Genomic DNA, 11,930 nt, shown 5'->3' with positions numbered 1-11,930 from the left:
TACAGTATAGTTCATCTGAGTCACATTGTAATCTTATGACGTGCGGTACATTAGAAAATGGAAATAGGCAAGAAGACAAAACAGTAACATTTAAAACTGTGGGTCAGGCCAATACACAATCTTGACAGATCCATTTAATAGGTTTTGAAAAGTTACCTTGAACATTCTGAGAAAGGCTTGCCTTTGTGATGCAATAGACTGCTCTGTCACTTTGCAGCACTACATAGGCTTCTGTGAGCCACAATGCCTTGCCAATTCATAAGGCTCATCTGTAGATTTATACCTACACCTCTTTTGATATTTTATGTTTTCTGTTATGCAGGTACTGCCTTTATCCTTGACTTGTATAATAAGCTAAAGCAAAATTAGGTCAATGCTATTAGGAATAATTTAAAAAGTGATATCTTTGATACAGTTTTATTCAATGAGATGCTCTTAGATGAATGTCAGAAACCTCACTTTTTTCTATCAGTGATGTACAGTTTGCTGTGGGATTTTGTAATTTTATGAAACTGATGACTTGATTGCTTTGGGGAAATTCACATGCAGATTTTACCTTGAAGAGTCAAAAAGCATTGCTAAATGATGGATCAAGTGTAATGGGATTAAGGATTTTTTCCATCCTTTTTATATTAATTACCCATCCATAAAGAGAGAAACTAATCACCCTGTCCCTGACTAATGCTCTGTAGGCTTTTGATATCTGTTTGATGAAACTATTACAAAAGATAAAGCTGGAAAAATTATTTTCTACTTTAGATACGCATATAACACTAAAGTTGGCAGGGTTTGAGTTTCGGAGACCAAATGAATATGAAGTGATGAATGCCACCTCGCATAGAGAAGCAAAACTTAACAGCTATCTTTGATGTTAAAAATAAGTGTGATATGTGTGTTTCTAAAACCAAAGTCTGACTGCCCATTAATCAGGCTCCGCAGGCATCAATCTGCGGCCACTTGCAGTTGGCTTAGGGAAGACAAGTACATACAAGACAGTATGGGCTCATTCTCTATCTAGAGCCGGAGTCTGTCTATCCTGGTTAGACCTACCATGTCCTAGGAAATAGGAACTGTGCATGTTTTAATGTAATAGGTATACTTGTTCACCTGTTAGGACTCAGTTCTATATAAAGATAAAATCATTTCACTTTTTTCAGTTATTCCATGTGCAAAGCGATGCCCCAAAACCAGTTGGGGAGAAAGCCTCCATTAGCCACTCCTGGTGTAGGGGGAGCTAATCTCCTCTACATATGTGAGTGAGTGGCCATTGACTTCAAGCTATTTTGTCTTATGTGCTCTTGATTACAGATTTAATGTTAAACATGCAAATAATTTGTACTGATCTTCAGAAATAAGGCTATAATCCACTATCTACTTTGCGATGGCCTGGGAATGATAGCAACAAATGTGTATAACACTAGAAGATATTATAAACAACATAGAAGACGGCTTTTTTTTTTCTTCCCTTCATATATGCTGATTAAGCATTGAATGTAGCACTTTGGCTAATGTATATTTCAATGGCTTAAATTAAAACTATTTATCTAGGAGACCCAACCAAGTATAACCTGATGAGTATTTTTTACTCTTCTAGAATTTCCATAATCGCTAGACATTATATATGAAATTTATGAATGAATAGGTAATTTAAACATTTACATGTAAATATTATTTGGAATAACACCTTAGAATAAGCTTTAGATTATTCATAAATTGTGTACTGAGTTCTATTCTTTATATCTTTTTGGAAACATTTTTACCTATTAATCTCCAAAATGCATTATACTATTTTTTAAATGAGAAATTAGACAAATTTAGAATTTGTGACAGTGGATGCCTATGTGTTACATACTTTCTTAATTCTGGAGGTTTTGAATAAAAACCTGCAGAAATTTTCAGAGAAGTTTCTTTTACTTATGTTTAAATCCTGATTTTTAAACATAGTACAGGTCTTTTTCAATAGGCTTATTGAAACAATTTTTAAATTTCTAGACTTACTTTTTTCCTTATTTAAATGGATTATCTTTGTATCTATTTATAGTTCTTTAATAAGTCTTTAGAAGATTGTTTTTGGATATATTCCTTCCACATGTGAAACCGACAACAAATGGTCAATGTATGATTAGATGTATTAAGTTGACACTGATCATTCAAATATATATAGTACACCCTGAAACACAGAGTTAAATTTATTTTATATTTTAAATATAGAATTTAAATCAGCCCCACTTTAGTGTTTATGTTGAGATTATATTCTTCATTTAATAGAATGTTAATATGATCAATTATACAAATTCAGTTTCATTTGAGAGGATCACTTTAGTACTTTATTCACATTTATAGTCCCACAAATATTTATTGAACACCTGTCTACGCAGAGCAATGCTACAGGCACTGGGTTTGCAGAACGGTACAGAATGGCATCCTGGGAACACAGAAAAGTACGTAAGAAATGATTAATAGATATAATCTATTATAGTACATAATAAAATAATCTCTTTTCTCTTCTATACAGCAGGACAGACACATAATAAACAAGTTACTATATATATAGTATAGTATTAGGTGCCTGATTAAGATGACTTCTGACACTTGAAGGAAGCATCGAATTGGGAAAAATCATTTCAGGCTGAAAAAAAGGGGGAATTAAATTTTTCTCATTTGTTCACTTCTAAGCATTCCGTCAGTTTTCCCCTTAATTTAAATGTTTAGTTTTCACTATTTCTATTTAAAACACGCAAAGTTCCACAGGATTTTTATATACTATTTGAAAATACCAATCATGTGGCAGAGCTTAAAGAGAGACTGGATCAGAAAAAAAAAATGAGAGAGGGAGAGGGATAGAGAGGGAGAGATTAATTTGTAATAGACGTGATCTCCAACGTCAGAGAGACTCAGCTGGAATATTACAAAAGGCCAGCATTGGGCAATATCTATCAAAATTTTAGGAATAGATAAATGTAAATTGTTCTGTGTAGCAGTAAAGAATGAGAATACAAGGTAAGCTTCTAGTATATATAGTGCTTTTTTTCCCTAATGTGATTCAGATCCATATTTATCATCAAACACATCTTGAAATATAATCCAGAAGGTACTGGATAAGACACACAGATCCTTAAGGAATTTGTGATACTGTTACTTCTGGGGTATAAATGATTAGGCTCTAAAAGGAAATGTGATGGAATATTTTCATGGATTTAGGTAGAAGAAAAAACAGAGGGTCTATGCTCATCATTGAGAAAGCTGTATGTGAAACAGTGTATAGTAATAGAATAAAGAGTTACCAAACATTCACTCGAAGGGCTTAAATGAATGCAATAATTCTGGATTGAAAAACTGATTGGTAATATAAGGAATAATCTGATGAGAATTTTATAAGGGCGCAGTGGAATATGCATACAAATGAACATGACATATCCACTTAAAAAGTCAGATAGGTTGAGTTTTATAACATGGAAATGCAACAGGAGATTTTATTAAAAATTTCTCCCAAGAGACCCATTTGGTGATTCAATAATGCATTTATTCAGTTAACCAATAAAAATCTATGGGAATGCAACTAAGTGGCAGACACTGCTTCTATGGTCTTCTGAAGCTTAACCTCCACTGAGATGAGAAAAAAAATTAAGAAAATAGAAAATAGAAGAGTTATATGAGAGAGTGACTTCAGTAACCTAAAGAGTTAATGAGACTCTTTCTGAGGAGACAGCATATAAGTTGGCAATTGAGTATAAAGATATCATTCTTTGCAAGTCTTGAGGGAAATTCTCTGTATAAATGAGAGAATATTTGGTATAAATTTAGCCCATGCTGGTTGAAATTCCTCCATGGGCAAATCTACATTTATTTTATTTACTATTTTTTAAACTTTTATAAAGATATTATCAAGAGTACTAACAGAATTATTTTCTATTTGTTTCTTTAACAATATTTTATTTATTACACATGTATCTAATAATTATATTATTATATAATAATTATATATATATCTCAATTTACTGCATAAGAATTCTGTAAGAGATACAGGGATAAGCTGATGTAAATCAAATGGCTAAGAGAAGAATTGAAAGAATGTGTATATATATATGTGTGTGTGTGTGTGTATATATATATATATTCTTTATACATGTATACTTTAATGTGTCATCATTTATATTAAATAATGTTATATGTTAAATAATATATATCATTATAGATATCATATATGCATCATATATATTTTTCCATTTCTAGAGTGTAAATGGTAGATTGAATGCCAAATTAATGGCAAATATATAAGAAGAAAGAAGATAAATGTATAGCGTTAAGTATTTCCTTCTAAATACTCATTAATTATGGTGCTTTTACATATGTCTACAATTCTTTGAAACTACTCCCTCCACAAGGAGGAGCTTTGTTACCCTCCTCTTGAGTGACAGCTAGATTTAGTGACTCACTTTTATTTTTTAAGTATAGTCAGTTATGATGTGTCAATTTCTGGTATACAGTATATTGTCCCAGTCATGTATATATATATATATACACATATGTGCGTATGTATATATATATACATACGCACATATATATACATGTTCATACTCTTTTTCATTAAAGGTTATTGCAAAATATTGAATATAGTTCCCTGTGCTATACAGAAGAAACTTGTTATTTAATCTATTTTCATATATAGTGGCTAACATTTGCAAATCTCAAACTCCCAAATTTATCCTTTACCACCTCCTTTCCCCAGTAAACATAAGACTGTTAACTATGTCTATTTCTGTTTTGTAGATGAGTTCATTAGTTCCTTCAGTGTATGTATATATGACAACTTCTTTATCTGGTCATTTGTCAATGGACATTTAGGTTGCTTTCATATACTGGCTATTACATATAGTGCTGCTGTGAACATTGGGGTGCATGTATATTTTTGAATTAGAGTTTCCTCCAGATATACGCCCAGGAGTGGGATTACTGGATCATATGGTAAATCTATTTTTAGTCTTTTGAGGAATCTCGATAATGTTTTCTATAATGGCTGCAGCACACTACATTCCCACCAGCAGTGCAGGAGGGTTCCTTTTTCTCCATAGCCTCTGCAGCATTTATTCTTTGTGGCCTTTTTAATGATGGCCATTCTGACTGGTGTGAGGTGATACCTCATTGTAGTTTTGATTTGCATTTCTCTGATAATTAGCAATATTGAGCATTTTTTCATGTACCTATTGGCCATTTGTATGTCCTCACTGGAGAACCGCTTATTTAGGTCTTCTGCCCATTTTTGAGTTGGGGTTTTTTTTGTTATTAAGTTGTATGAGCTGTTTATATATTCTGAAAATTAAACCTTTGTCAGTCGTATTATTTGCAAATATTTTCTCCTATTCCATTGGCTGTTGTTTTGTTTTGCTTATGGTTTCCTTTGCTGTGCAAAAGCTTATAAGTTTAATTAGGTCCCATTTGTTAATTTTTGCTTTTATTTCTATTGCCTGGATAGACTGTCCTAGGAGAATATTGCTAAGATATATGTCAGAGAATGTTTTGCCTATATTGTCTTCTAGGAGGTTTATCATGTCTTATCTTATATCTAAGTCTTTAAGCCATTTTGAGTTTATTTTTGTGTATGGAGTGAAGGAGTGTTCTAACTTCACTGAATTACATGCTGCTGTCCAGTTTTCCTAACACGACTTGCTGAAGAGACTTTCTTTACTCCATTGTATGTTCTTGCCTCTTTTGTCAAAGATTAATTGACCATAGTCCTGTGGGTTTATTTCTGGGCTCTCTATTCTGTTCCATTGATCCATGTGTCTGTTTTTATGCCAATACCATGCTGCTTTGATTACTGTAGCTCTGTAGTATTGTCTGAAGTCTGGGAGGGTCAGTCCTCCAGCTTCATTCTTTTTCTTCAGTATTGCTTTGACAATTCTGGGTCTTTTGTGATTCCATATAAATTTTAGGATATTTGTTCTTGTTCTGTGAAAAATGTCATGGTCTAATGGAGTCTAGAAAAGGGAAAATAATAACTTATACTGGAGAAACTTGGCAGATATTCTCCTAACCTAGACATCTAAGTTAACTAGTAATGTCACATTGGTGTCTATACCCATAATATAATATGATGGAAAAAAAATTTCACCTTTGTAGTATTCTCTCCTAAAAATCAATAATCACATCTAATCTTGAGAAAATACAAGGCAATCCCAAATGCAGTCTACAAAATAGCTGACCATTACTCTTTAATCCTGTCAATGACAAGGAATCAGAGATTGAAAGAGGATAAGTAATATGACAACTAAATGCAACATGGTATATTGGCTTGGACCCAAGAACACAACATTTCATTTTTTTAACATCTTTTATTGATTTATAATCATTTTACAATGTTGTGTCAAATTCCAGTGTAGAGCACAATTTTTCAGTTATACATGAACATATATATATTCATTGTCACATTTTTCTCTCTGTGAGCTACCATAAGATCTTGTATATATTTCCCTGTGCTATACAGTATAATCTTGTTTATCCATTCTACAATTTTGAATGCAACATTTAATTTTGATCGAAGTTCTATTGTTTTGTAAGGTGCTAATATTACGGGGAAATGGGTAAAGGAATAAGGGATCCTCTATACTGTCTTTGCACCACTCTTGTAAATTTAAAATTACTTCAGTTTTAAAATACCATTATTTTATGATTAAGTGCTTTAAAAAATGTTATTTCTGGTAAAGCATGTATTTTCAGTCTGGAATGGAGAACTCTTGTGCCCTGATAACTTTTACAAGTATTATATTGTGATTTAGAAACCACGTTGTTTCACTTTAATTTTAGTGACTGATGTTTAGACTGCATTATTCATTCCCATGCAAAAAAAAATAAATAAAGTGAATACAATTCAATTATGTAAAGTTATATGAAAACGGCTCTACAAAGTGTGCTATGTATAATTGCAATTTACACAAAAAGCATTCTGAATCCTCCTTTCCAGATGATGTAAGCAAAAGTGATACTCTCAAATTAATACTTAGGTTTCCAGAGGTTGCATCAGTGAAGCTGGGGAAGGATTAAGGCATTAGGGGCTAAAATCTGTCAAGTGTGGTTATGCATCTGAGATTCATTTACTGAACCATGAACATACTTTTTATTATTTTCCAATGAAAATTCTGCTTCTGTAAATGAATACTGCACGTGATTATTAATACCAACCAAGATAAAAATAGAGCATGTTTGTTCAATACATTCTGTTGTTCTTGTTTGTAATCGTGGTCCTGAAATATTATTCTATGAAAACGCACAATAGGGTAATATCTTTTCTAAATTTATTTAAAGATTTCACACACACAAAAAGAACAAACAGTATGTTCCATTTCAGTATATACATATATGCATTTAGGTGCTGAGAGAGGCCAGATGTGCAGTAATTTCCATGCCTGAGACACTTTCTAACCTGCTGATGCTTAGCCCAAACCTACCAGTGCCTTCAGAAAGCTCTTTCTGCTGAGACAGCAATTTGAAACAATGGCTATTTTGAACATGTTTAGATTTGAAGATAAAAACTAATCTCTTCATAAATCTTACTGTTTCATATTAAGTTGAGCTATACAGAGAATTATGAAAAGAGCAATTTTTACCTATTTGGTATTAATACTGTCTTAAGCCCTGAAGATTGCAGAGTCTATAATGTGAGGCTCAATTTGCAGAACACAGTTCCAAAATAAGAAATGGGAGTATTTTTCTTACTATTGTGACAGTGATGAGACAGGAAGAGAATGATGCATTTAGTTCAGTCAGTTTGATAAATATTTACTTCGTGCAATCTGAATTTTAGAAAAAGTGAAGGCTGTGCCTTTTAATCATAAAGCAACAGGTAAGTTAAAATATTACATTAACTGGAGTAAGAGTATGATAATAAAGAATAAAAGTAGATGTTTAGGTATTTAAATGACAGGATATGAATAAAACAGTAAGTAGGTGATCAGAGAAGTGAGTTGAGAAAGTAGGATGTCACAGAAGCCAAGAAGTGAAAGCAGTTTAGGATGTATGTGTGAGAGGCAAACACAGCAAGGATGTTGATAAAGAGAAGAAAATGAGAAAGATATTTGTACTTTTGATTGAGAGATGATAAGTGACCCTGATATAAGTGTTTCAATAGATTTAAGAGCATGTTTCATAACGGTTAAAAAGCCAGTGGCTTACAAAGAAATGCAGGCGAAGGCATGTCTTTTAGTAAGTGGAATAATGCAGAAAAGGATAGTGGTTTGAAGGCCAGCATTCCTTTAACAACTGATTACATTTCAGGGCTGAAAAATGATCCAATATTTTATTTCACTTTTTCCCCCTTTTTGTAATGAAAATATACCAGTTTGTTTTGTTTTATTTTACTTACTATTTCCAGTTCTTCAGACATTTGTTAGGTTTCCACTGTGTACAAATTATAGTCTTAGGCACTGTGGGTGGCATTAAAATGAACAAAATAATGCTCCCTCTCCTTGAGAAAATGAAATTTTTATAAAAGGTATTTGTGGAAAAATGATAAAGAGTATAGTGTAAGGAAGACCATGCTCTAAAATACATGAGAATTCCTTATGTGCACTCAGGAGGGAAGAGCATGTAGGAAAGTGGGCTGAAATCAGATTGGTGAGAGCTTTTAATGCCAAGCTTAGGAAATCAAGTTTATTGTGCATCCTTTATGATTATAATAAATGTTTATTTTTATGTTTGTGAAGTGTCTAGAAGATTGGATTTTGGAAGATCGCAGACCTCAGTCCTTTACCTCTAGGCAGATGAGCTCTGTTGAGAACTTCGGACTGCCTGAAAAGTTCAGTTAGGCTGTGCTGTAACTAAGGGGAAACGCATGCCTTTGCAGCATCTTCAGTAGTACATGTTGACTTTGAATGACCTTACAAAGTGCTAAAGCAGTAGGCCTCTTACAAGAGAAACATAATCCTGACTCCAAGACAGGTGACAGGTAGGCTATTATTTTTGACATTCCCATGAGAATGTACTGGAGTACTCTTCTGAATCCCAAGGTGGAAAAAGCAGAACACCAGGGGTTCTCTAGAGAAGATGCTCTATCTTTTTTGTGGCTGGGATAAATCTGGAGACAGTTCCCAGCAGTACCATGACTAATGTTCTTGGAAGGAGTCATCTATATATCGATCCAAATGAAGAATATTTATTTTAAGATTGGCATCTAACTACTCTCTCTTCTTCTCAGGAGAAAGGGAAAAAAAGTGGTGGTTCTTATTGGAAATAGAAGCATATGCTTCTCAAAATATTTAGCAGACTTTTGTATTATCTAAACCTTGATACAAACCAGGAGCAATTAAAATGTACTAAACAAAATATGCTCTTTTTTCATAGACTATGCAGTACAAACGCTTAACATCTATAGTGTTTTGAGAGGTAAATTCACATTCTTTATTATCTAATATGAATTTATAAATCAGCTTATTTATAGTAGTAGTGTATAATGACGTATTTAGACACACATCTCTACTCTGCACATCCGTCCCTTCATTATAATGCTGATATTTTCTTAACGAAATACAAATGGAACATATTACTCTTGTTTCTGTATGATGGAACATGAATTTCCTCTACAGTGGAGCCTCTGAGGATTTGGTAAGAGCAGTTGAAGAACTGTGAACTGCACTTAAGCATCTTTAAAATAAAAGTCTTTAATAAACGGGAGTCATTTTGCTTCTTTAGCTGCTCTTAAGGATAGCAGCCCACAGGGGGAGAAAATACAAGAATGAATGAATGCTTAATAAATATTTGTTGAATTGAATTGGATAAGTAATTGATTATTCTTCAACCGCAAAAGACTTCTGGAGCTTTTAGAAGGAAGGTACTGTGGCAATTTAGCTTGATCCCTGTAGCATTCAGCAGAGTGCCACGTAGCTGGAAGGTGCTGCCGTGGTAGGGCGGCGTGGAATTGGATGTGGCACAGGCATTTGAATATGATCGCAGGGACATGGTTGCTGGCAGTATACAGGGTTAAAAACTGTATATTTACGTATATTTTTAAACTAGAACAAAAGGAGGTGGCAGTTTCTGACACAATAGATCCTTAGATCTGCCAGGAATGTTATTTTCTTTTCTTCCATTTCAAGGTGGAAAATGAGACAAGTTCCACCAAAATTATGAATAGGTTCCATCTAGGAAACAGCCTATAATTGCCTTCCAGTGCAATAGTGAAACAGTGCTACTGGTCACCAACTTGACTTTGAAAACAAACAAGCAAAAAAACTAGAATATGTCATAATCTAAAACCCAGCAACTCACAAATATCACAGTGACATTAGCAAACCCCTTTTTAAAATCTTGAAACTAAACTAAATCTGATAACAAAACAGTGTAGGTACATCTTTCCCTTTTCAGGCATGTTTCTGTTACTATATTTATTATAATTCATTTCTTCACATGGTAAAATGGCTGCCTGCAGAAACACCTGGCTAATACAAGCTTCTCCAACACAACTCAGTCGAGATCTGGAGCTGGATATTCCTTGTTCTGAGGACACTGTGTGTCTGAAGATGCTTAGCAGCATCCCTGACACTAGACACTAGATATGCCAGTAATAGACCCTCCCTAGTATTCACAGTCAAAAATGTCTGCAGCCATTACCAAATGGACCCTAAGGGATACAACAAGGCTAATGGATACATTACATGTGTGTAGTTCTATTTAGTTGTAGGTTTATACTGTAGACCTAAAAGGCACAGGTAATTTTCATATGAATATATTTGGTGAGCTTTCTTTATTTTAATATACTTTGAAAGATTTGTCAATTGCTATTGTGTTAGTATTAATTGAATGATTATTACATGACATTTCTCTTTATGTTCCTGTAAAATAATGCAAGTTCCTTTTACAGTGAATGGCAATTGAACTTAAGGTACTGAACTAGTCTACACATATTATTTAATCTTAAAAATATGTATGGAATGTACATATCACAGTTAAAAAAGTTACTGTCCAGAGGACTTATATTGTCCAAGGCCACACAGCTCGAATTCAAACTTAGCTCTTCTTAATGAAACAGGTAGCCTTTCTTTGATAGTATAGTGAAATTGCATGGTTTAGGAAGCTATAAGAAAATACTTTATCATATCTATGTTTTGTAGGCCTCCAGTATAATATTTAGCTGGCTATGATTTTAAAACTTTCCCAGTCTTTTCAGACTTCATATTCAATAAAATTTTGAAACAATGTAATATTAATGATTTTTCCAAACATTTTTTCTTATTCCTTTTGGGAGTCCTTCCAATAATGTAACTCAGACATAAAAGAGAAACATCCCTTCCCTTCATAGTTTTTTAAGAACCTCTTTACTAAAACTATATTGAATTTGTTATTTGAAGAAAAATGTTGGATTATAGTATTCATTTGTAATTTTGTTTCTTTGTCATTTAGTAAATGCTCCAGTTGCTGATTTATGAACCTTCCCTTGACTGAAAGAGGCAAGGTAAATTGCAATTGGCAGTTCTGTAAAGGAGTCTAAATTATTTTCTTTCATGAATAATATGAAAAATTGAAGTGTAATTGATGTTCATTAAAAACCATCGTGGATTTTTACAAGTACATAAATAGAAACTCTTGTCTAAAAAAAATGTAATTGAAAGAAGTGATTTTAGTGTTTTTTTTTTTTAACATGAAGACACTTGTCAAATCTTTGCAGACCTTGAGGCTTTTTTGGAGTATTTTGTATAGGCATATAAAGTAATTATCATATTTCATTGGAATAACATGCACAATTTTATTTTCACATTTCAACATATCTGAATTTGTGAATCATCTTAAAATCCCTGCTATATCAGAGTTTAATTGCCAGGATTTTTCTTTTGTAAGTACATAAAATAATGATGCAAGTGATAATTAATGTTTATATTCAATAACATAAGCATTAATGAGATATATTAAAATATATCAATGTTTAAAATTTTGATGCTAGA

At 32.9% G+C, this 11,930-nt stretch overlaps 1 long non-coding RNA gene across 1 annotated transcript; it reads left to right on the top strand.

The window, feature by feature from the left end:
* The first annotated feature begins 231 nt into the window (after positions 1–231).
* LOC140699204 (uncharacterized) lies at positions 232–11,448 on the top strand. The gene is made up of 3 exons (XR_012077244.1): positions 232–322; positions 2,379–2,441; positions 11,392–11,448. It is a non-coding gene; the product is annotated as an uncharacterized lncRNA (long non-coding RNA).
* The last annotated feature ends 482 nt before the right edge of the window (positions 11,449–11,930 follow it).

Source organism: Vicugna pacos, chromosome 1, assembly GCF_048564905.1.
Source record: "Vicugna pacos chromosome 1, VicPac4, whole genome shotgun sequence".
Lineage (NCBI taxonomy): Eukaryota > Metazoa > Chordata > Mammalia > Artiodactyla > Camelidae > Vicugna > Vicugna pacos.
Note: the sequence above shows the minus strand (reverse complement) of the source record. Positions and strands in the feature narration are given on the sequence as shown.